Source organism: Ovis aries, chromosome 8, assembly GCF_016772045.2.
Source record: "Ovis aries strain OAR_USU_Benz2616 breed Rambouillet chromosome 8, ARS-UI_Ramb_v3.0, whole genome shotgun sequence".
NCBI lineage: Eukaryota > Metazoa > Chordata > Mammalia > Artiodactyla > Bovidae > Ovis > Ovis aries.
The window spans coordinates 26,266,891-26,293,354 of NC_056061.1; the positions used below are offsets into that span (position 1 = coordinate 26,266,891).

General features: G+C 38.8%; 1 protein-coding gene across 9 annotated transcripts in view; it reads left to right on the forward strand.

The window, feature by feature from the left end:
* REV3L (REV3 like, DNA directed polymerase zeta catalytic subunit) overlaps nucleotides 1–26,464 on the forward strand; it is a 174,684-nt gene that overhangs the window by 19,905 nt on the left and 128,315 nt on the right. For 2 of the 9 annotated variants that reach the window (XM_042253313.2, XM_060419487.1), the window contains exon 1: nucleotides 1–26,464. This exon is cut by the window's right edge and continues 4,628 nt beyond it. The exons of 6 other annotated variants lie outside the window; for them this stretch is intronic. The gene's annotated coding sequence lies outside the window, so the exon portion shown is untranslated. One more of the 9 variants, XM_060419488.1, reaches the window with a different exon arrangement.

A 26,464-nucleotide genomic window follows, 5' to 3' on the forward strand; every position in this document is an offset into this window, starting at 1 on the left:
AGCAGGCTGGGCTACCATTTCAGCTGTCATGCTTCTTCTTTTTTTTTTTTTTAAATTTTAAAATCTTTAATTCTTACATGCGTTCCCAAACATGAACCCCCCTCCCACCTCCCTCCCCATAACATCTCTCTGGGTCATCCCCATGCACCAGCCCCAAGCATGCTGTATCCTGCATCAGACATAGACTGGCGATTCAATTCTTACATAATAGTATACATGTTAGAATGCCATTCTCCCAAATCATCCCACCCGCTCCCTCTCCCTCTGAGTCCAAAAAGTCCGTTATACACATCTGTGTCTTTTTTCCTGTCTTGCATACAGGGTCGTCATTGCCATCTTCCTAAATTCCATATATATGTGTTAGTATACTGTATTGGTGTTTTTCTTTCTGGCTTACTTCACTCTGTATAATCGGCTCCAGTTTCATCCATCTCATCAGAACTGATTCAAATGTATTCTTTTTAACGGCTGAGTAATACTCCATTGTGTATATGTACCACAGCTTTCTTATCCATTCATCTGCTGATGGACATCTAGGTTGTTTCCATGTCCTGGCTATTATAAACAGTGCTGCGATGAACATTGGGGTACATGTGTCTCTTTCCATTCTGGTTTCCTTGGTGTGTATGCCCAGCAGTGGGATTGCTGGGTCATATGGTAGTTCTATTTGCAATGTTTTAAGGAATCTCCACACTGTTCTCCATAGTGGCTGTACTAGTTTGCATTCCCACCAACAGTGTAGGAGGGTTCCCTTTTCTCCACACCCTCTCCAGCATTTATTGCTTGCAGATTTTTGGATCGCAGCCATTCTGACTGGTGTGAAGTGGTACCTCATTGTGGTTTTGATTTGCATTTCTCTGATAATGAGTGATGTTGAGCATCTTTTCATGTGTTTGTTAGCCATCCGTATGTGTTCTTTGGAGAAATGTCTATTTAGTTCTTTGGCCCATTTTTTGATTGGGTCGTTTATTTTTCTTGTCATGCTTCTTGATAGTGTCTTTTGTGTGTGTCCTTAGAAACACTGATTTTTACACCAGATGACGTTATTTAATTTTGATATTTATCTGCTATTATCTGCTTACTTATTTGTACCTCTTTTTGAAATTAATTTAGTGGTAGTCTTAGGGTTTGTAATATACATTTGTAACCAAGCAAGTCTTCCATTATATAATAGTATGTAAATTTACACACACACACGAAGGCAGTGGCAACACACACACACGCGCACACACACACGCACACACACACACGCGAAGGCAGTGGCAACCCACTCCAGTACTCTTACCTGGAAAATCCCGTGGACAGAGGAGCCTGGTAGGCTGCAGTCCATGGAGTCGCGAAGAGTCAGACACGACTGAGCGACTTCCCTTTCACTTTTCACTTTCATGCGTTGGAGATGGAAATGGCAACCCACTCCAGTGTTCTTGCCTGGAGAATCCCAGGGACAGAGGAGCCTGGTAGGCTGCCGTCTATGGGGTCTCACAGGGTCGGACACGACTGAAGTGACTTAGCAGCAGCATACTATAAGAATTTTAAAACTATTTACTCTAAATTCTTCCTGCTTATCCTTTGTGCATTTGTTGTCATGCAGACATATAACACTTTTATACATGTTAAAGTTATGACCAACCTAGGCAGCATATTAAAAAGCAGAGACATTACTTTGCTAACAAGGTCCGTCTAGTCAAGGCTATGGTTTTTCCAGTAGTCATGTATGGATGTGAGAGTTGGACTATAAAGAAAGCTGAGCACCGAAGAATTGATGCTTTTGAACTGTGGTGTTGGAGAAGACTTTTGAGAGTCCTTTGGACTGCAAGGAGATCCAACCAGTCCATCCTAAAGGAGATTAGTCCTGGGTGTTCATTGTAAGGACTGATGTTGAAGCTGAAACTCTAACACTTAGGCCACCTGATACGAAGAACTGTCTCATTGGAAAAGACCCTGATGCTGGGCAAGATTGAAGGCAGGAGGATAAGGGAACAACAAAGGATGAGATGGTTGGATGGCATCACCGACTCAATGGACATGAGTTTGAGTAAACTCCAGTAGTTGGTAATGGACAGGGAGGCCTGGCGTGCTGCAGTCCACAGGGTTGCAAAGAGTCGGGCACCACTGAGCAACTGAACTGAACTGAATACATGTTATCAGAACTCAGTACATCTATTTTTGCCTCAGACAGTTATGTTTTAGAGAAATTACAAGTAAGAAGTAGATGAGGTTTTATATTTACTTTCATTTATGTCATTTCTAGTGTTGTTGATTTGTGTGGATAAAAGCTTTTTTCTGCTGTCATATTCCATCCACTTGAAAAGCTTCCTTTATAATTTACTATAGGGCAAATCTAGTGGTAATGAATTACTCAGTTTTTTTATTTTCTGAAAGAGAAAGTATTTTTCTCTTTTATTTTCCTTCATTTGTTTTGCTGAGTATGAAATTTTAGATTGCTTTTTTTCTTTTAGTACTTAAAAGATGTCAGTCTGGGGAATTTCCTGGCACTCAAGTGGGTAGGATTTGTTCTTTCACTGCCAGGGCCTAGGTTTGATCCCTGGTTGGGGAACTAAGATCCCACAAGCTGCATGGTGCAGCAAAAAAAAGATGTGATTCTATTGTTAATTCTTTGATTCTCTGTATATTAAATGTTCTTTTTTTTTTTTTCATCTTTTTAAGATTTTCTCTGATTTTGAATATAATGTGTCTTTACTTTTGAAAATGCTGTGTCTCTTTGGTTTTCTTTGTGCTTCTTGGTTCTGTGGTTTATATCTTTTAGTTTGGAAAATTCTCAATCATTATCTTCTTTTCTTTGACCTGTTCTCTCTCTCTCTTCTGTTTGTGTGATTTCAATTATATGTATGTTAGATCATAAAATACTGTCTCATAGCTCTAGTATGATTTGTTCTGGGCTTTTTCTGTTTTTCCCTATAGTCTCCTCACCTCCCCATATGATGAGATTTATCTTTAGAGAAATTTCTTTAATGATAATAGTTGCTGTTGCTATTCCTTAAGTGTATGTCAATAAGTGAAGTTATGGTATAGAGGCATACACTTTTTACCATGTACTGAGATCTTTTAGATTATTAGTAAAAGATAAATTTGTAATTTTTACCCCAATTTAAACTAGTCTGATTAGATTCTGGGATATGGCCCAGAATTATTTAATTGTGAAGATGGAGTATAATGTAATAATCCAGTAATTTATGAAGTAAGATATGTTTTAGTTTTTATGTCAAAGTATATTCTGATTTTTCTGTGTTAATTACTTGAAGTTCATTGGATTTTCATTCTGAATTATGTTGCAGTTACAAGTTTACATACTTAATTTGTAATAACAAAATAGTACTAACATATTACCAGGTATTTAGACTCAGATGTTTTTTTACTCTTAGAACTGTGTGGAGTTACATACATATGAGGTACAGTATAAGTAAGATTCTAACATTATTTTATTGTTTTTGTAATCTGTTGTTTGAGAAAGTGGTTTGGAAGTGTAAATAGGATGCATTTTAAAGGAGAGATTTTTAAGATCATTAAAAATCAATAAACCTATTAGTATAAATAAGATGAACTTAAAGCTTCTTGAAGGTGAAAGAGGAGAGTGAAAAAGCTGGCTTAAAACTCAACATTCAAAACACTAAGATCATGGCATGCAGTCCAGTCACTTCATGGCATATAGATGGAGACACAATGGAAACAATGAAAGACCTTTGTTTTCTTGGGCTCCAAAATCACAGAGACTGCAGCCATGAAATTAAAAGATACTTGGTTCTTGGAAGAAAAGCTATGACAAACGTAGACAGCATATTAAAAAGCAGAGAGATTAATTTGCTGATAAAGGTTCGTCTAGTCAGAACTGGTTTTTCCAGTAGTCATGTATGGATGTGAGAGTTGGACCATGAAGAAGACTGAGAGCCAGAGAATTGGTGCTTCTGAACTGTGGTGCTGGAGAAGACTCTTGAGAATCCCTTGGACTGCGAGGAGATCAAAGCAGTCAATCCTAAAGGAAATCAACCCTGAATATTCATTGGAATAGCTGATGCTATAGCTCCAATACTTTGGCCACCTGATGAAAAGAGCTGATGCATTGAAAAAGACGCTGTTGCTGGGAAAGATTGAAGGCAGGAGGAGAAGGGGATGACAGAGGAAGAGATGGTTGGATGGCATCATCAATGGGCATGAGTTTGACCAAACTCCAGGAGATGGTGAAGGACAGGGAAGCCTGGTTTGCTGCAGTCCATGGGGTTGCAAAGAGTCAGACATGACTGAGCGACAGAACAACAAAAAAACCCCAAAAAACTTGGGTATTTTTCAGAGTAAAAGTTTTTTGAGTGGATACAGATGCTTTGAATCATCGAAAGTGATAAATTAGACTTACCTAGGTTTTTTTTTTCTTTTAATAAGGAAGATGAATAAAAAGGAATGTTACCTCAGAGGAAAACAAGATATGCTTCTCAGTTTTTCATCAGTTGAGGTATGTCAGATTTAAACCCAAAGAAAGTCTTTGGATATGTCTGCTTCAAGTGTCTAAAAGTTTAATCATAATAAAACCTTGCATTTGTCGTCTGAAGCTTAATAGTGTGGAATGGGTATTAGTATCTTTTTAAAAAAACCTTTTTTGAGAAATAAACTGGTTTATTGTAAACATTTTTATGTGATCTCAGCTTTACCTAATATTTCTTTTCATTGATAAATTTTAACTTGTCACAGAGAGTAGAAGTGTTTTGTTTGACCCAGGTTCCAATAGTTGGCAGATTTTGAAATGTGGACATCTCTAAGTTTATATGGGAGAATAGCCACATAAAATGACAAGGAGTCAAATGCGTAAAGCGTTTGCTTTTTTGGCAGAATGCCATAGTAGATACAGATTCTTTTTAAAAATTGAAGTAAACTTGATCATGGGAATTTCTTGCTTAGTATGTTAATTTCCCACTATAGCCCCACCAGATATTCAATAACAGAGAGTCAAGCTTTTGCTGACAACTGTGATTCTTTCTGGCTCTGCTTTTGCAGTTGTAAAACTGGAACACGGAATTATTTTTCCTCTGATAAAAAAGAATACTCTAAATCACTTAAATGCAATTGGAAACCTGATCCTACACATAACGTGTACACAGAGTAAGAAAAGTGAAAGTGCGTGGTGTTTTTTTAATTTTAATTTTTTCTCAATAATTATTCTTTGATACTCCTACACTATACGAGTTTAATAAATATTTATTTTAAAAAAAGAATTACTTCTCTGCATGTTATATCAATCAGATGACAAATCCTTACATGTAGACTATGGACTTTGAAATCCATTCTCTGTTCATTTCTATTGTTACTACTTTGAGATCTATCTCATTATTTTTGCTTGGACCATCATAATAGCCTCTCACCTTGCCTTTAACTTAACTTCTTTTCACCTTCAGCTCTTATAATGTAACTAAAGTGATATTTCTTAAATCCAGATACCATCCAGATGTTGACACTGACAGTGGTACAGGAAAACCGGTGAAAAATTGCTAATAACCTAAATATTTAAAAATAAGGGATAGTTACACCTAAATGGTACCTATGGTCTGCTATGCAGTCATCAAAAATCTTTACTAAGAAAGAATAGAAGGGAGAAATATCCACTTTTATAACTAAAGTGAAGAAAATAGGCTTCAAAGTAGTTTGTATAGTATGATCCTTCTACTTAAAAATGTATATTAACATAATATTAAGTGAGAAAAACAAATACACCAGAATGTGAACTCTTTATTTATCTCCAGCTAGTAGAATTGAGTAATGTTTTTCTCTTTGTGTTTTTTTATGTCTTTTGAATAAAAGCACTTTTTTAATTAGGGGGGGAAATTAATAAGCCCAAACAGATAAACTGTTCATATTCTGCTCTTAGAAGTCATCATTAAACTTCCCATATTCTACAGAGAGATTTCCCCAAAAGTAGTCCATGGATATATAACTGCTTTATAATCACCTGGTATACTCATTAAAAATAAATTTCTGGGGTCCACCCCCCAGGCATATGAAATTAAAACCTTTGGGGTTATCCTGGGAATGTGTACTTCTGGTGGGCTGCCGTCTATGGGGTCGCGCAGAGTCGGACACGACTGAAGTGACTTTGCAGCAGCACCAACAGCAGCAGTAAGAGCCATCTCTGATTTTTATTCTTTCTGAAGTTCTTAAGTTGACCTGCAGTATAAAATAAAACTCTGGATGATACAGAACTTTCCCGTATTTGACACCTGAGTGCCTTTCCAGCCTCACCTTCCTCGCCAAGCACTTTGCTCTTCAGTTTGAGCTGCTTGACCTTGTTCGGATGTGTATTTCATGGCTCTGCATTAGCTCTTACCTTAAGGAAATCAGGAACTCTGGTGGTTCTGGGTGTGGAGTGCCTGGCATAATTTTGTCTCTCTTGGACTGTTTGATGACTGGAACGACCATGTCCATTCTGCGAGTTTATCATATTTTACAACTGTCCTAAAATACCACCTCCCTTGGGAAGCTCTCCTAACTTCAGTCTACCCAGAATTGATTGCCCCTTTGTGCCATCATTGTACTTTGTATCTCTCTTAGAGCAGTTATCATGTTGACATGTCTGACTTCCCAGTTCAAAGCGTAGGTTTCATGAGGGTACAACAGTATGCTGTCAGTCTTTGTATCCTTAATGCTGTTGCCTAGACATCCAATAAAAATTAGTAGAAGAAATTGATGATGGAAGGATAAATTTTGTGCAATTCAATGTGTAAGAGGTATTTAGAATAGTCAAATTCATAGAGAAAGAAGGTAGCAGTAGATTAGTGGTTACCAGGGACTGGGGGAAAATGGGAAATAGGAATTTGTTGTCTAATGGGTACAAGAGTTTCAGTTCGGGATGATGGGAAGAAGTTTCTGGAGATGGATGGTGGAAATGGTTACACAGCAGTGTGAATATACTTCATATTATTGACACTCAGAAAAGATTAAAGTGGTAAATTTTGTGTATATTGTGGCACCAAAAGGAAACAACGACAAGGAACCAAAAGGCCAAACAACCTCATGAAGCTAAAGGCCTTGACCAATTTACTTAGCTTTCTTCTCTGCTGTTCCTAATGTTGTTTAGTTTCATTGTGTTTTCTTTTGACGCGGTAAAATTTGATTTTAAAGATGTTAGAAATTAACTTGATGTACAGAGAAAGCCCATAGGGAAATCTGTAACAATAAATCAATATAATTTATGAAGGGGGAAAAATAAAGGGGGCTGAATGTAGCGTCTATCTTTCAAAAAATCGAGTATTGAAAGAAAATATTGTTATAATATTACAAATAGTAATTAAAATGGAAGTGGCTGCCACCTGCTACTAACCAGTATATAGTTGTGAAATGGAAGCAGTATGGCGTTGTGGAATTTCAAACTTGGTAAGGTCAAAGGATCTTTATTCCTCTGCTTGGAATTGTTTTCCTGCCAAAGTCCAGCATGATTGGCAGGTGACACACCGACTTCGTCAGTGATTTTTGTAGGGGATACGTTTGAGCCCTTTGGAGCTCCATGAGAGATGGCTCTGTGTTCTGTAAGAAAAGCACACGTGCTGTTGCATGCTGTTGGCCTGGAACTGCTGCAGACCCAGTTGTGTGTGTGCATGTGTACCTGTATGTTCCTTCCAGTCGAGTGGTTCTCTCAGATCCAGTTTGCAAAACGACTTCTCTGGGAGCAGTTCAGGAGGTAGATTTGGGGACTTTTCACCTAGAACGTCTGATGAAAGAGGCTTGAGATGCTTCTGACTTAGGTAGCCCTTAGAACATTATGTAAGAAATAATATTTTGATGAAACAGGACATTTTGGCCTGGTCAAGGTCTCTTAGAAGCAAATTATTTTCATTATTGAAATGGTTAAAATGGAATAAGAAAGGCATATTAGTATTTCTCCTGATGACTCTATCATTCCTGGCAACTCCCTGTTCTTTTTTTGTCAAATAACTTTACATCTGTTTGCTGACTTTTGCCATTGTCTGTCAGGTGTTGATAAATGTTGGTGAGTGACAGGTATGATGAAAGGAAAATATGTTCATTCCTCTATTCTTTTTCCTTAGTCAGTTTTATTGAGGTGTAATTTAAACAGAATTGACCAACTTTAAGTACACGATGAACTGCAGCGTGCCAGGCTTCCCTGCAGTCCATCATATACTTAAAGTTGGTCAGTTTTGTTGGACACAATTTAGGGACCGAACAACAACAACAAAGTTTACAGTTAGGTAGGTTTTGACAAATACGTGTGGTCATGTAGCAGCCATCACCAGAATCACGATACAGAGGACATTTCTATCACCTTAAAAAGTTCCCGTGTGCCCCTTCTGTCAAACCTTCCCCTCCCCTCCAGCAACCACTGATCTAAATTACTGTGGTTTTCCCTTTTCTAGAATTTCGTATAGATGCATTCATACAGTATGTACTCATTTTTGTCTTCATCCACATTGTTGCATGTATCAACAATGCTTTCCTGTATATTGCTGAGTCACATTCGATTATATGGATCTGCCATTCACTAGGAGCTGGACATTTGGGGGTGGTTTCCAGTTTGGTCAATTATGAATAAAGCTGCTGTGAACACTCATGTACAAGTCTTTATGTGAAAATATATTTTCCATTTTCTTATAAATACTTAGGAGTGGGATTGTTGGGTCATAAATTTACTTCATAAGAAGCCACCAGAGTCCTTTCCAAAGTGTCTGTATCATTTTGCATTACCTCCAGCAGTGCATGGGAGGTCTAGTTTCTCCATACTCTCACCAGTATTTGGTTCTGGTTTAGTCTTTTTAAAATTGAGTTTTTTGTTTTGGGAGCATAACAATATCCCATTGTTTCAGTTTTCATTTCTAAAGGCTAAGGATACTGAACATCTTTTAATGTGCTTATTTGCCATTGGCATGTCTTCTTCCTCTATTCAAATCTGTTGCCCATTAAAAATACTGTTTTCCTTCTGCTCTGGTCCTCCTGCCCTACTCCCTTTTTCTCTATGTCCTTTGGACATCTGGCTTCTTAACACTTGTTTTTCGGTCAGTAAGTTGTGTCCTACGCTTTGTAATCCCATGAACGGCAACATACCAGGCTCCCCTGTTCTCCACTATCTCCTGGAGTTTGCTCAAGTTCATGTCCATTAAAACAGTGATGCTATCTATCTATCTCATCCTCTGCCACCTCTTCTCCTTTTGCCTTCAGTCTTCCCCAGCGTCGGGGTCTTTGCCAGTGCGTTGGCGTTTTGTATCAGGTGGCCAAAGTGTTGAAGCTTTATCTTCAGCATCAGTCTTTCCAGTGAATATTCAGGACTGATTTTCTTTAGGATGGACTGGTTAGATCTCCTTGCAGTCTGAGGGACTCTCCAGAGTCTTCTCCAGCACCACAGTTCGAAAGCATCAGTTCTTCAGTGCTCAGCCTTCTTTATGATCCAACTCTCACATCCATAAAATAATTACTGGAAAAATCATAGCTTTGACTATATGGACCTGGACCTTTGTTGGCAAAGTGATGTCTTTTCTTTTTAATATGCTGTCTAGCTCATTGATATGCTTGTCATAGCTTTCCTCCCAAGGAGCAAGTATCTTTTAATTTCATGGCTATGGTCACTGTCCGCAGTGATTTTGGAACCCAAGAAAATAGTCTGTTACTGTTTCCATTTTTTCCCCATCTGTTTGCCATGAAGCAGGAGGAGAAGGGGACGACAGAGGATGAGGTGGCTGGATGGCATTACTGACTTGATGGACATGAATCTGAGTGAACTCTGAGAGTTGGTGATGGACAGGGAGGCCTGGTGTGCTGCGATTCATGGGGTCGCAGAGTCGGACACGACTGAGCAACTGAACTGAACTCAGTGGGACTGGATGCCATGATCTTAGTTTTCTGAATGTTGAGTTTTAAGCCAGCTTTTTCACTCTCCTCTTTGACCCTCATCAAGAGACTCTTTAGTTCCTCTTCCTTCAAAATATTTTCATTTCTCTCTCTTCCTATTGTCACATTCTAGTCTGGGTTCTTCTTGTGTCATTCTTAGAGGCAGCAGCTTCTATCTGTGCTCATTGTCTGTTATTGTCAAAAGAATTTGCCTGCATTGTGGGAAACCAGGGTTAGATCCCTGGGTTGGGAAGATCCCCTGGAGAAGGAAATGGCAACCCACTCCAGTATTCTTGCCTGGAGAATTCCATGGATGGTGGAGCCTGGCCAGCTGCAGTCCATGGGATCACAGAGTTGGACATGACTGAGCAACTTTCATTCACTCGGTCTTGGTCTTTATTGCTTCATTCTTAAGAGGCAACAGCTTCTATATTTGCTCCTTATCTGTTATTGTCAAATTAATTGTCCAGATATACAGCTTTTCTCATTGTTTTCTCCTGTCATCTAAATAGGTTGCTCTTATGTACTACTTTAAGTTTATATTTATCTTTTGTTTTTTTTGGATTTGCATATAGTACTTATCCTCTAAACTGGGGACTCAGATGCCATCCATGTATTTGAGCCTACGTAAAGTTATCACATAGGTTACTCTGGTGGCTCAGAGGATAAAGCGTCTGCCTATGAAGATCCCTTGGAGAAGGAAATGGCAACCCACTCCAGTATTCTTGCCTGGAGAATCCTATGGACAGAGGAGCCTGGCAGGCTACAATCCACAGGGTCGCAGAGTCGGACACAACTGAGCGACTTCACACACACACACACACACACACACACACACACACACACACACACAGTTGTCACATAGGTTACTAATTTTCTTTTTTTTTCATGCTTATTACTCTTTTGCTTCATTTCACATAGTTTCTGCTGCTGTACTTCAAATTTATTAATTTTTAATTCTGACATTTCATTAATTTCTGAATGAATTAATGATGCTAATAATTTATCCATTGTTTTTTTTCCTGCTCGGGGTAGATTCCTCAGAAGCACGTAGTGATACTATTCTGGAAAGACTTGAGGGAGCCCCGCTACAGATCTACCCCACTCCTACTCTGCAACTTGCTTCTCTCTGGTGCTCTACCAGACAAATTCTAGCAACATCCTCAACCCAGGGGTAGTGCTGGCCTCCACCTAGGTTCCTTTGTCCCTCCGCTCCCTGGAAACTTAAGGAGGGAGCTATGGGAAGGGGCTCATTTTATTTTCGCTTTTCATGGGTTTACTCTCCTATACCAGCCCTTGTTCAGTGTCTGAAAACCAGTTTCATATATTTTTCTGTTTTTTAGTTTTTTTTGGTGAGAGGGTAAATCTGTTCCCTCTTACTCCATCTAGACTGGAAGCCCTGTCTATTCATTTGTTAGAGATTCAGCTCAACTCTTAGCACTTCTCCAAGATGTTCCATGATCCATTTTCTAGCTGGGAATCATTTAGTTGCAAAGAACAGAAGCCTTTTCAAAGAAGCTCTAATAAAAAGGAAATTTTATTATAATACAGAGAAATTTCTCAAGTCTTCATTGCATAGTACAAACAGGTCTTTTCTTCCTTTCTTTTCTCTGCACATCAGTTTCCTCAACAGAGTTCTTTCCACTTGCCTTTGACTGTCCTTTGCCCAGGGTATGAGCTCTGACTTTAACTTACTATGACCTTTCAGCTCTAGTCCTTGTAATCAGATTGCCTATTTATGTAACTAGCCCTGAGGAGTCAGAAAATTAACATTCATCTTGCGTAAGCAGGGTTCAGTATGACATGACCATGATTAATATTAAATGAAAGTAAAAATTTTTAATTAATAAACATTTTAGAATAAGTATTTTGTGTGAGAAATACCAACCTATAAATTCTAACTGGAAAGTTAATGCCTCAAATAATACTTATTAAATACAATGTTTATACTGAGGTAGCTCAGACATTTTGCTGATGTTTTTTGATTAATAAATACTGTGCTTCATCTAAAAACATTCACTGAGTATATATTATATACCAGACACTGTCCAAGGCACTAGTGATTCACAGAAGTTTATGCTTTAGTTAAAGGGTTGCAAACTACAGCCCTGAGAGTCAAATCCAGCCACCTTTTCATAAGCAGTGTTATTGGATCACAGCACCTCTCATTCATTTTGTATTATCTGTTGCTGTTTTTGTGCTTCAGCAGGCTCTGAGTAGTTGGAACAGAGACTCTGTGACTCAAAAAACCTAAAATTTTACTATTTGTCCTGTTATGGAAAAAGTTGCCAACCCTTGGCATAGGGTGATTGTATATATTTTTTAAATATAAAAAATTTGAAGTTTTAAATATAAAAAGTCTTTTTGTAGTGTCAGGACCTTGTTTAATCAGGGCTTAGACTTGGACCAAAATGAATGTTTATAAAGAGGTTAAATTACTTTCCCAAATTCCTAACATTAGATTAGAAGTTTCAGTTTCATTAATTAAGACCATAGGATTGTTTTGTCTCTTAATTAATTTCTTGTTAGATTGGAGATCCCGCAGATGAGGTTTACTAGTGATTCAGAACACATGTGGTGAGGTATTTGGCAAGAGGCTAAAGGCCAAGTGTTGCAACCACCCACATAACAGTCTTTTGCAAACCATCAAGTGCTTTCTGTAACTGTTGAAATAAAAACAAGATTTTTTTTTTCCCCTGCAGTATGTTAAATAAAACAAAGAAGTAATATACTTTGAGATGGTAGGCATAGTTAGAAACTAACTTGCTTTCAAATGTAGAAGTTAAACACAGAAGCTCAGGAAATACCGTCTGAGTCTAAATATGTTTGTGAGGTTAGTAATCTGTATGTAGTTCCTCTTGGTTCATGATGTCATTGTGAAAGTGTTAGTCCCTCAGTCATGTCCTCCTCTTTGCGACACTGCGGACTGTAGCTCGGCAGGCTCCTCTGTCCATGGGATTTTGGGATTTTTCAGGCAGGAATACTGGCGTGGGTTGCCATTCCCTTCTCCAGAGGGGATCTTCCCTACCCAGGGTTTGAACCTGGATCCTCCCGAATTGCAAGCAGATTCTTTACTGTCTGAGCCACCAGGGAAGCCCCATGATGTCATTAGTTAAGGTAAAGAAGTCTTACACAGATTTGCATGAAACTATTCACTCTTCAAGTCTCTGCTACTATAAAAAGTATAGATGTTATTCATTTTTAACATGTGCCTATCTCTGAACTGTATCTCTTTTAATTAGATAGCCACTAATCTCAGAATCAAATGTTAGATTCTCCTTCTGCTCCACCAGAGATTCCCGCTGTAGAGAATCCTAAAGAAAAAGTAAAGTGTCCCAGTGATTTGGATAGTTTTCATAACTAAAATAACCATATATCCCTGTTTTCCTAGGATGTTCCTAATTTACCCTAACATAATTACTAACAGTTACCCCCCTTTATTGTCAAAAATCCTAGTTTGGATGGCGGTATGTGATCAAGCTCTTTGTTTATAATCATGTTGACCATTGAACAACTGGACTTGCTTTAAAATTTAACATTTAACCAGCCTCAGCATTTATTCTGATCCTAATTCTCACAGAGGAGTTGGTGGATTGATGGCTGTAAAACGGTATAGTTATTAAAGTGAAACTTAGCTCATATGTATTTGTAGAGAGACTCATCTGATTGCAGGAACCTAGATTATGTGTGTTTCTACAGCTCAAAATTCTGTGAATCCCCACTGCTAACAGTGAACTTTTCTTATACTGTCTGGGGACTTTCTCAATCTCTCTTCAGTCTTTTCTTTCATATTTTTCTTTCAGTTTCCCACCCATGAACCCCGCATTTCAGCCCCACTTCTATAGTTTGATTTTCCTGAATATAGTCTTTTTCCCCCCCTGATTTCCATATCTCTCTTATGTTGTTCCCTTTAGTTTTTTCCTGCTCTGCATTTTCCAGTTTCCTTTTCCTCTGTCAAATTCCTACCCATTATTTAAAGTATAATGCAGATATTACTTTCATGAAGCCTTTTTTGTCACACCCCCATTCTAATTAACTTCTCTTTCCTCTGGGCTCCCTAAGCAGTTTGTTTCTATCTCTGTTATTTCTTATCACGTGACTTAGTGCCCCAACTCTGTCCCCAGGTCTTTAAAGGCAAGAGCATGTATTTGATTTATTTTAAAATCCACAATGCCTCTGCAAAGCCTTTTAGGTACTAGTTGTTTGGTAAAAACGTACGATCAATTGTTGGTGTATTCCCCTAATTTTTTTGGAACAACTAGGCTAGAAAATATTTTTAAAAGAGATTTTCTTTGTGAGCTTTGTAAGGGTAACTTTAATATGCCAATTTCTGAATTTATTTAATATCATTAATTATTTTAAATTTTTTCCTAAATTATAGTTGGTTTACAGTGTGTCTTAATTTCTGCTGTACAGCAAACTGATTCAGATATATATATATTCTTTTGTGTTATTGTTTATCACAGGTTATTGAATGTAGTTCCCTGTGCTATGTAGTAGGACTTTGTTGGTTATCTGTTCTGTATATACTTGTTTGTATCTGCTAACCCCAAACTCCCACTTTATCCCTCCCCTACTCCCTCCTTTGGCAACCACAAGCTTATTCTTTATGTCTGTGAGTTTGTTTAGTAGATCAACCCATTTGTGTCATATTTCAGATTCCACATATAAGTGATATCATAGGGTATTTGTCTCTTTCTTTCTTCACTTAATATGGTAATCTCTGGGTCCATTCATGTTGCTGCAATGACATAATTTCATTCTTTTTTATGGCCCAGTAGTGTTTCATTTGTACGTGTGTGTGTATGCCTGAGTGTTCAGTTGTGTCCAACTCTTTGTGACCCCATGGACTGTATGTAGCTTGCCAGGCTCCTCTGTCCATGGAGTTCTCCAGACTAGAATACTGGAGTGGGTTACCATTCCCTTCTCCAGGACATCTTCCCAACCCAGGGACTGAGCCTGAATCTCCTGCACTGCAGGCAGATTCCTTACTGTCTGAGCCACCAGGGAAGCCCATGTGGGTTTCCCTGCGTATACACACACAACGCATCATCATCCACTCGTCTGTCATGTAGGTTGTTTCCACGTTTTAGCTATTTTGAATAGCACTATGCAGATAGGGGTGCATATATCTTTTTGAATTATAGTTTTGTCTGGAAATATGCCCAGGAGTGGGATTGCTGAATCATATGGCAACTCTATTTTTCGTCTCTTGAGGAACCTCCCAACTGTTTTCCATAGTGGCTGCACCAACTTACATTGCAGCCAACAGTGTAGGAAGAATCTTAAGTTCCCCAACCAGGCATTGAACCTGGACCCCAGCAGTTAAAGTGCCAAGTCCTAACCACTGGACTGCCAGGGACGTCCCAGATTTTGGGGAAGAGATCCAGGGTCACCTTGTATTGTGCCACCATAGACCTTCATCAGGAGGGGAAAGTGGTAGCATTTGATGGTACAGAAAAGTTCTCATCCTTCAGTCTGAATAACAAAGTTGATTGTGCTCTGAGAAGGAACTTAAAGATTATGGTTTGGAGAACTGCCTTTTATGATATGTTTTAAAAGACAGATTGAACAACATCACTTATTATCAGAGAAATGCAAATCAAAACCACAATGAGGTACCACTTCACACCAGTCAGAATGGCTGTGATCCAAAAGTCTACAAGCAATAAGTGCTGGAGAGGGTGTGGAGAAAAGGGAACCCTCTTAGACTGTTGGTGGGAATGCAAACTAGTACAGCCACTAAGGAGAACAGTGTGGAGATTCCTTAAAAACTGGAAACAGAACTGCCATATGACCCAGCAATCCCAATGCTGGGCACACACATCAAGGAAACCAGAATTGAAAGAGATACGTGTACCCCAATGTTCATTGCAGCACTGTTTATAATAGCCAGGACATGGAACCAACCTAGATGTCCATCAGCAGACGAATGGATAAGAAAGCTGTGGTACATATACACAATGGAATATTACTCAGCCATTAAAAAGAATACATTTGAATCAGTTCTAATGAGGTGGATGAATCTGGAGCCTATTATACAGAGTGAAGTAAGTCAGAAAGAAAAATACCAATACAGTGTACTAACGCATATATATGGAATTTAGAAAGATGGTAATGATAACCCTGTATGCGAGACAGCAAGAGAGACACAGATGTATAGAACAGTCTTTTGGACTCTGTGGAAGAGGGCGAGGGTGGGATGATTTGGGAGGATGGCATTGAAACATGTATATTATCATATGTGAAACGAATCACCAGTCCAGGTTCAACGCATGATGCAGGATGCTCGGAGCTAGTGCACTGGGATGACCCAGAGGGATGGGGTGGGGAGGGAGGTGGGAGAGGGGTTCAGGATGGGGAACACATGTACACCCATGGCGGATTCATGTCAGTGTATGGCAAAACCAATCCAATATTGTAAGGTAAAAAAATAAAGATAGATTGATACATTTTCTAAATAGAAATGGATGATTTGACAGTTTTGAGAATAGATGTGGAAGGCTGATAATTGTCTGGAAATGCTAGAGTTAGAGTACTCCTTGGCAGCTGATAAGATTAAATAGTAGACATCAGTGAACATATAAGCTATTCTCATTTAGGACAGAATATAGGTTAGTAATACAGGAGGTATTTGAGAAATGCTAGGTAAATTTACAATCAGCATTAGCAGAAGTAAAGATTAGGAAGAAGTATGGGTTATCAAGAAACATCAGTGTTTACTGCGAATGGGTACTTCCTTTTAATCACTAAATTTATTTGATAAAAAATACAGCCCCTGAGTTTTTGTCGTCGTTTTTTTAGCTTGTTTGAAGTGGTACTTTGATAAAGTTAAAAGAACATCAGGCTAAGAATCAAGAACTTAGAGTTCTTCAGGTTCTGAGGTCCTTGGACTTCTCAGCCAGTTGAATGTGTGACTTTAGGCACCTTGAATCTCTCGTTTCATATATTAAATGGGTAAACAAACTGAGAAATACTGAGAAATACAGAGAGTTACTATGGAGCAATAAAAAGGAATTGGCTACTGATACATGTGATATTGTCAGTGAATATCAAAATCACTGTGCTGAGCAAAAGAACTCAAGCACAAAAGAGATGTACAGTGTGATTTCACTTTTATGAAGTGCTAGACAAAACTATTGTGAAAAATTAGAACACTGATTTCCTCAGAGGACATGGGGATTGACTGAAAAGTGGCACAGGGGAATTTTGGGGTTGATGAAAATGGGAAATGTTCCATAACTTCATGGAGATACACGTATTTGTCAAAATTAAGTTCCAGCATTTGTGTCTTGCACCAAATGGAAATTTTATGACTCTTCCCCTGCTCCTCCCAGAAAATAAGTTAACAAATACTGAATTCTTGTTAGTAGGTATGCCTTTCTCAGTTGAAATGTTTAGTAATTCTGGAACTACTTTTTACATTTTCTGAGTCTTTGAATTCAGGTAAATATATTTAGGAAAATGGGAGCCAGGTTTCTGTTAGACAAGAGAGAAACATGGAAATGGGGGGACACCTAGAATGTCTCTCGGGGTATCAGTTTGGAATTAGGGGTGTCAGTGTGAACTCAGCTTTTATAAGAAGAGTTTAGATAAGTAGGTCGTAGATAGGAGAGAGAGGAGGGGGCAAAGAGAAAGACAAATATAGCGGGGTGTATAAATATATAAATTCCCTAGCTCTGTCTGCTTAGAGGTTCTGCAATTAATGACACCCTCATAGCAATAGCAATGAGCATACTTACTCCCAGATCTTGATTTCCAAATAAGATTCTCACTAAATGAACCTTTGAGAGATAGTTGATTCCATGGCAGGGGCAGAGAATGTACAAGATGAGCCTGGAATATATTATTGTTCCAGAAACATTATGTGGTGTTAAGTAATGATGGGAACATATCAGAAGGACATAAGAATTCTGGTTTTCACTCAGACATGAAGTTGTCATTTTTGTACTCACAAGGACAAAGTTGAACAAACTCAAAATCAACATCTCTGCTTACCAATACCCTGAAGACTGGAGAGACAGACAAATACGGCGAATCCCAGCTTCCCAGGGGCAGAAGCTGATGGAGCCAGGAACTGGTAGGAAAACTTAACCTGTGACTGATGAACTTCCAGAAGCCGAGTGCAGATGAGCTTGAGAGTTAAACATTCCCAGGGGCTAAGTTTTAGGGAAGGGGGTCTCACACTTCTATGGAGTTTTTCTTCCTCGAGCTCTGTCAGGTTCTCACAGTGAAGAATATGGGAGGAGTGAGTCCTTTTATGCCTCCAACAGGGCATTGAAATAGAAACCATTTTGAAACAGGCTGCTGCTGCTGCTGCTAGGTCACTTCAGTCGTGTCCAACTCTTTGTGACCCCATAGATGGCAGCCCACCAGGCTTCCCTGTCCCTGGGATTCTCCAGGTAAGAACACTGGAGTGGGTTGCCCTTTCCGTCTCCAATGCGTGAAAGGGAAAAGGGAAAGTGAAGTCGCTCAGTCGTGTCCGACTCCTAGCGACCCCATGGACTGCAGCCCACCAGGCTCCTCTGTCCATGGGATTTTCCAGGCAAGAGTACTGGAGTGGGTTGCCATTGCCTTTGAGACAGGTTCCCCCCTGCCCAGAGAGGGAAACTACTAGAGCCTAACCAGCCTGGGGAAAGGGAAATACCCAACTTTAGCTCTGTCCAGTCTTATTGCCTCATCGCAGAGGGGAAAAAGGCTGAGAGGCATTTGCGAAGGCCACAGCCAGGCACACAGGGCCACTTGAAAACTCAAACTTAACCATTGAATTAGAGAATACTTTTCTCACTCTTTTTATCTTACCACCGCCTCAGTGGGGCTCCTATATAGTAACAGGATTACAGATGGAAAAACTACAAGGCTTGCACTTTAAAAGGAGTTTCTAGGGAAACTCAAAAGATGATGGGAAAGACAAAAATAAGGACCTTAGAGGAAATTTTAGCCTCTGATACCTGTAACTACAGTAAACACAGCTTAACTACTAGTAAAATATGGCACGGATTTTGGAATTTGTCAGACTGGAAATTTAAAAATAAACTGATTGATATACTAAGAGATCTAATTAGAAAAGTGGATAGCATGTAAAAACAGATGGGTAATGTAATGTAAATAGAGAGATAGAAACTCTTAAAGAAACAAAGGGAAGTAATGGAAATCAAAAACATTGTAATAGAAGTGAAGAATGCCTTTGATAGACTCCTCAGAAGGAAAATAGAGGAAGGAGCAAAGGAAATATTTGAAGTAATAATGGCTGAGAATTTTTCAAAATTAATGACACCAAATCACCAGTCCAGGAAGATTAGAAGACACCAAATATGATAAATAGCAAATCTACACTTACTCATATCATTTTCAAAGTGCTAAGAGTTATATTGGACTTCTCTTCATGAACCATGCAAGCAAGAAGAGAGTGGAGTGAAATGTTTAGAAAGGAAGAGCATTGTAGAGGGACAAGTGAAGGTAAAATAAAATCTTCTGTCTTCTTATTTTTAATTGACATAGTAGGTAACTGTTCAAAATAATAATGGAAGCAGCATAGTGGGTAATTACAGATTTTGGAGAAGGGACATGAACGATAGCGATGTTATAAGGGAAAAGAGGGAGGAATTTGGAATACCATTATTAAAAACTTGGAAAACTATTATATAAAGCGCTATCCGTGAAGTGCGTCTGTAGAGTTAGTTGATGGTTGGTGTAGGTTATGTTTAAATGTATAACACAAACTCTAGTTGTTGTTCAGGCACTAAGTTGTCTGACACTTTGTGACACCATGAACTGTAGCACTCTTAAGTTTGCGGCTCCATGAACTATAGCCCACCAGGCTCCTCTCCCTGGAATTTTCCAGGCAAAAATACTTGAGTGGGTTGCCATTTCCTACTCCAGGAGATCGTCTTAACTCAGGGACCAAATCCACATGTCTTGCACCTTCTGCATTGGCAGGCAGATTCTTTACCACTAGTGCCACCTGGGAAGCCTTAGACATTTCAAGTAAATGGAATCATACAGTATGTGATTTTTATGTGTCTGACTTCTTTAATTTAGCAAAAGATTTTCAAGGTTCATCCATGTTGTACCATTTATCAGTATTTTGTTCCTTTTTATGGCCAAATATCCCATTGTGTGTGTTCCACACTGCATTTATTCATTCGTCAAATGATTAACATTTGGGTTATTACTACCTTTTGGCTATTAGGAATAATGCTGCTAGGAGCATTTATGTGCAAGTTTTTGTGTGGATATTTGTATTTATCTTGAGCATGTATGTAGGAGTAGAATTGCTAGTGATGTGATAATCCTGTTTAACCTTTTGAAGAACTGCCTGACTACTTTCCACATCAACCACACCGTTTAACATTTCCATCAGCAGTATGTTGAGGTTTCCAGTTTCTCCGTAACATTTGTTATTGTCTGACTTTTTGATTATAGCTGTTCTAGTGGGTCTAAAGTAATATTTAATTATGGTTTTGATTTGTATTTCACTAGTGGCTACTAAGGTTGAGCGTCTTCTCTTGTACTTATTGGCCATTTTTACGGTTTCTTTGGGAAATGTCTATTCAGATCCTTTGCCGCTTTGAAAATTGGGTTATTTGTCTTTTTATTGTTGAGATGCAAGACTGTTTATTCTAGATACAAGTCCCAAATACTTTCTCTTATTCCTTAAGTTGTCTTTTTACTTTCTTGTAGACAAGTAAAACTTTATGGTCCTTGAGTGTTTAGCTACCATAAAGTATGCTTGAGAAATATACTAAATTTGCATAATCTCATTATTTGTAACATTTTAGTTATGTGCCTTGGAAAGAAAATTCAGGCATTTATATACAAAGTTGACTGGACAATAAGTTTATTTTGATTAGCTATTAATACTGCTTTAAATCATCTGAGTTAAATTTTCAGATTGTAAATTGGATTATTAATTTTACTTCAAGACCTTGGATTACTTACCTTTCAGTTGAAGTACTGTAAGGATTAATATGTTTGACCATTCTGGCTAAAACATTGAAAACTAAAACATTGGTTTTATAAGTCAGAATTATACTTTTAGCAAGTTAATAAGTACTAGTTATTTTTATGATGTTTAGTTTGAAAGGTGCACATTTTCTTGGGAAGTGTAGCTTGAAACGACTGTTAGCAGTTTAATTTTTTAAGGCTAGGGTTTTTAGAGTAGTATGATAGTATACCATGGTGTGTGAAGTAGTATTCAGGCTGAGGCCCACTATCACTGTGAAAGCAAAGGTGATTACTGGTTTCCTTTCTGTAATAATATTTGCAAACTAAATTACATATGAATGTTGAGCATGTCATTTCATCAGATTTTTGGCATATTAATCATAAAATAATTTGTTTATATATGCTTTTTTGCAACCTCATGGACTGGAGCCTTGCAGCCTCCTCTGTCCATGGCATTCTCCAGGCAAGAATACTGGAATGGGTTGCCATTCCCTTCTCCAGGGTGTCTTCCTGACCCAGGGATTGAACCCAGGTCTCCTGCATTGCAGGTGAATTCTTTACCATCTGACTACCAGGGAAGCCCTAAAATAAAAAACAGCAGGTGAAGTGAAGTGAAAGTCACTCAGTCATGTCTGACTCTTTGGGACTCCATGGCCTGTATAGTCCATGGAATTCTCCAGGCCAGGATACTGGAGTGGGTAGCCTTTGCCTTCTCCAGGGGATCTTCCCAACCTGGGATCAAACCCAGGTCTCCCACATTGCAGGCGGGTTCTTTACCATCTGAGCCACCAGGGAAGCCTGGGAATACTGGAGTGGGTAGCCTATTCTTCTTCAGCAAATCTTCCTAACCTAGGAATTGAACCAGGGTCTCCTGCCTTGCAGGCAGATTCTTTACCAGCTGATCTACCAGGGAAATAGTTGGTTATCTTACTGCTGTTACTATGGAAAGTGAAGTCGCTCAGTCATGTCCAACTCCTGGCGACGCCATGGACTGCAGCCTACCAGGCTCCTCCGTCCATGGGATTTTCCAGGCAAGAGTACTGGAGTGGGTTGCCATTGAAGTGGTCCTTAATTCAGTCTCTTGTACTCCCTAGCAAACAGGTGGGGAATAGGAGGACATTATGAATATCTTCATTAACATTTGAAAAGCAATATTTATAAGGAGAAAAAAATAAAAGTAGTCAAATTTCTACTAGACTCCGTTTTTGAAAACCCTTGTAGATGTTACCCAGTATGAAAAAAATCCTGTTGTTTCTGCTTTCTAACCATAAATTCTCAATTTTCTGACATCAACTTTGGATGTCCTACCATTCAATTCAGTTGTGACACTACCTGAAGTTTGTGCAGACTCCGGAGTAAGGGATCAGTCCCATAAGACTGTCCTCACTCCTCAGCCATGAATGGGGTCCCCAGGCTACCTTCACTTATGTTCAGCCAACTACGGATTAGTGGTTTTCCATAATCTCTCTCTCAAGTCCCTTTCAGGTTCAATAAATGGCTATAATAACTTACAAATTTAAGCAGAGTGTCATACTTAATGTGGTTTATTTAAAAGGATACAAATGAGTAGCCTCATGAAAAGATGCATAGGACACGTTTCAGTACCTCTGTCTCCATGGAGTTGGCATGCACCACCAATTAGGAAACTTCCCAAAGCCTTATTGTTCAAGTTTTTATTGAAGTTTTCTTATAAAAGTGTGACTGATTAAATCATTGGCCATTGGTGATTTAACCTGGAGATGAGATGGGTGAGATGAGGTTGAAAGTTTCAACGCTCTAATGATATGGTTGATTCCTGGGTAACCAGCCCCATTTTGAAGCTGTCTAACAACCCCACCAAGAGGCTTCTTATTAGCAGAAACTCCGGTATGGTCACAAGGGGTTCATTATGAATAATGAAAGATACTGCTATCAGGATGCTCAGGAGATACCAGTTGTTATAAGAACTATGCATAAGGAATCAGGCACAAAGATCAAAATAAACATATTTTAAAAATTAAACCACATATGGTAGTCTAATATGTAATAAACACCCCATGTATTTCAGGCTCTCTGCTATGCATTAAGAATAGGAAGAATGAAAAGACATGATGTGTGTGTTCAAGGAACTCGCAGTGTAGGTGTGAAGATAGAGACAGTGACGCTGTATCTTATAGGGTGTTAGGGTCTGAAGCTAAAGGTATGAGATTAAAACCTAAAAGGCAGAATTTCTCTGACAATCTCTTAAGTTGCATGAAATCCACCACACATCTTTCTATAAGTCGAACAGCTTAGTTTTCCAACATCACAGTCTCCTCAGTTGAGCTCTAGTTGAAATAGTTGGTCTGTGATCAGGGCCGTGTTTTATGAAAACTCTTAACTGTATCTTTTAAATAGTAAGATCATACTTAGTTAACGTCTCTCGATAAGAGGTGCTTCTACAATTACAAGCATATAGGAACTGAGAGACTAAGGAACAACAGATTTATATGTCTCATAGTGCCAGAGGATAAATGTGTTGATTGATCACACTGGTATCATTTAATTATGTTCTCATATTACTCACTTAGTCTCCTCTATCTGTGTCTCTTCTCATCCTCCCTCAATCCCTTTCTATCTAGTAAATAAGACACACATGATGTGATTCCAGTGTGTATAAACATGTATAGCGTAAGTGCCATAATAGATTTATATAGGTGAGGACACAAGAGGAGAAACACGTTTAAACTCATCTTTGTGGGTAAAGGATGTGCTGTGCTGTGTTTAGTCTCTCAGTCCTGTCTGACTCTTTGCAACCCCATGGGCTGTAGCCCGCCAGGCTCCTCTGTCCATGGGATTCTCTAGACAAGAATACTGGAGTGGGTTGCCATACCCTCTTCCAGGGGATCTTCCCGACCCAGGGATTGAACCAGTGTCTCTTATATTTCTTGCACTGGTAGGTGGGTTCTTTACCACTAGCACTACCTGGGAAGCCCAAAGGATGATATTCATAGTTGAATTAGCAAGTGGAACTGATACTTCAAAATGAGATGCAGTCAGTGGTTTCCATCTAAATACTAATCACATACTTCATTTCCTTCAAAAAAATACTTGTTATGTCTGTCTTTTTCCTATTTTCTCAGTGATTCTTCTGCTTAGAGAGTATATTAATTCAAGGAAATGTACTGAGCATGTCTGTGACATGGCTGAGGCAGAGCATTCTAAAGTCCCGTTTCTGTGGCTTGTGATGCTGCTGTAACTTGTCCACAGTACTCCAAGTTGTACTGGTGAATATAAATATGGGAAAATTAATCTTCCCTATTGAGCAGAGAACTATAGGCCAATATATAATGCGTCCTTTGGCCACCTACACGGTTATGTTACAGTAATACATCTTCTGTTTTGCTCTTTGTTTTCTCTGTGTATAAAACAGAAAGCTTTTATGTTGCTCTATTATTCCTTTATGCTGAAAAAGTTATCTTCTTTTATACTTTTATTTTCTAGTATACTATTTTAATTCTGTTGTTGTTTCTTATGTGTATATATGTATATATATGTGTTTGTGTATATGTGAGTTAGGATTCCCTGGTAGCTCAGACGGTAAAGAATCTATCCACAGTGCAGAAGACCTGGGTTCGATGCCCAGATCAGGAAGATCCCCTGGAGAAGGGAATGACAACCCACTCTAATATTCTTGCCTGGAGAATTCCAGGGACAGAGGAGCGCGCGCACGCGCGCGTGCGCGCGCACACACACACACGCGCGCACTACTTTGCTTGGGGTTGCCACAAGGATTACAATTAACATCTTAATTTAAACACAGTCCAGTTTGGATTAATCTCAATTTTAATATACAAAAACTTTTTCTAGTATAAAACCATTATAAAAATTATATCTTTATACATTATAAGCCCATCAACATAATTTTTTAGATTTCTTTATGTATTTTATTTTGGAGGGCTGTGGTGCGTTGTTGCTGCTACTCGCAGGCTTTCTGTAGTTGCAGAGAGTGGGGGCTGCTTTCTGGTTGTGGGGTGCGGGCTTTCCGTTGTGGTGGCTTCTCTGTTGCAGAGCACAGGCTCTAGGGCGTGTGGGCTTCAGAGCATTGGCTTAGTTGCTGTGGCACAGGCTTAGTTGTTACATGGCACGTAGCATCTTCCCGGACCTGGGATGGAACCAATGTTCCTCACATTGTAAAGCGGATTCTTAACCACTGGACCACCAGGGAAGCCCCCATCAATACAATCTTATAATACACCTGTCCTTTAAGTGAGACAGAAGAAAAGAGTTACAAATATACATTTTTATTATCTTTTGTGTTCACTTACTTAGCTACCTTTACTCTTGCTTTTTATTACTTAGTGTGGATTTGAGTTACTGTCTGTTGTTTTTTCGTTTTAGCCTGAAATGAAATAACCGTTCAGTGTTTCTTACAGGGCAGGTCTGCCAGTGATGAATTCTTTCAATTTTCCTTTATCTAGGAATGTCTTAAGTTTATTTTTTCCCACCTCACCTAGCTCTCCTTCCTTTTTTGAAGGGTGCTTCAGCTAGATACAGAATTCTTGGATGACAGTCTCTCTCTTTCATCTCTGTGACCGTATCATCCTGCCCACTGGCCTGCGTAGTTTCTAGTGAGAGGTCAGCTATTAAACTTGTTCAGGAAGCTCTGTAGCTAAGAAATGTTTTCCTTTTGCCACTTTGATGATTTCTGTCTGTCCATCAAATTGGAGAAGTTTTTTGTCGTTACTTTTTTCAGATATTCTTTCCACTCCTTTTTGTCTCTCCTCTCCTTTGGAAACTCACATTGTGTTGGCATACCTGATGTAGTCCCACAGATCTCTGAGGCTCTCTGTTCATTTTTCTTCGTGTGTGGCGCCCACACACACGCACCCGCGCATGCGCTTAGTGGCTTAAGTTGTGTTCGACTCTTTGCAACCCTATGGGCTGTAGCCCACCAGGCTCCTCTGTCCAAGGGATTCTCCAGGCAAAAATATTGAAGGGGTTATCGTGCCCTCCTCTAGGGGGTCTTCCTGACCCAGGGATCAAGTCCATGTCTCTTGTGTCTCCTGCTTTGGCAGGCGGGTTCTTTACCACTAGCGCCACCTGGGAAGCCCAGGTTTCTTCATAAGATTGGAGAGTCTCAACTGTCTGTAAGTTCAGTGATTCCTTTGCCAGTTCAAATGTGCTGTTTATCTTCTCTAGTAAAATTTTCATTTCTATTATTGCTCTTTTCAACTCAAATGTGTATATTATAGTTTTTGTGTTTTTTAATTGCATTGGATGGGAATATAATTTTCATATTGAAATGTCAACTTTTTATTTGATTTTATAATTTGTCTCTTCATTTATATTTTCTAAGTAGAGAATATAAAATGTATTATATTTGTATCTAAATATAAAATTATTATATATAAATGTATTAAATATATAAATTTATATATAAAATGTGACTCAAACTTTCATTTAATTCTTTATACGTAACTTCCTTTATTTCTTTAAAATATTTTTAATAGCTGATTTAGGGTCTTTGTCCAGGAAGACCAACATCTCAACAACTTCAGAGACAGTTTCTGTTGATTTTTTTCCTATGTATGGGTCATGCTTCCCTGTTTCTTTGTATGTCTTACACTTTTTGTTGGAAACTAGATATTTTCAATAACATGACAGTTAAGATAACCGTAGTCCTTCCTACCCCCAGGATTTGTTTTGCTCTGTTGTTGGT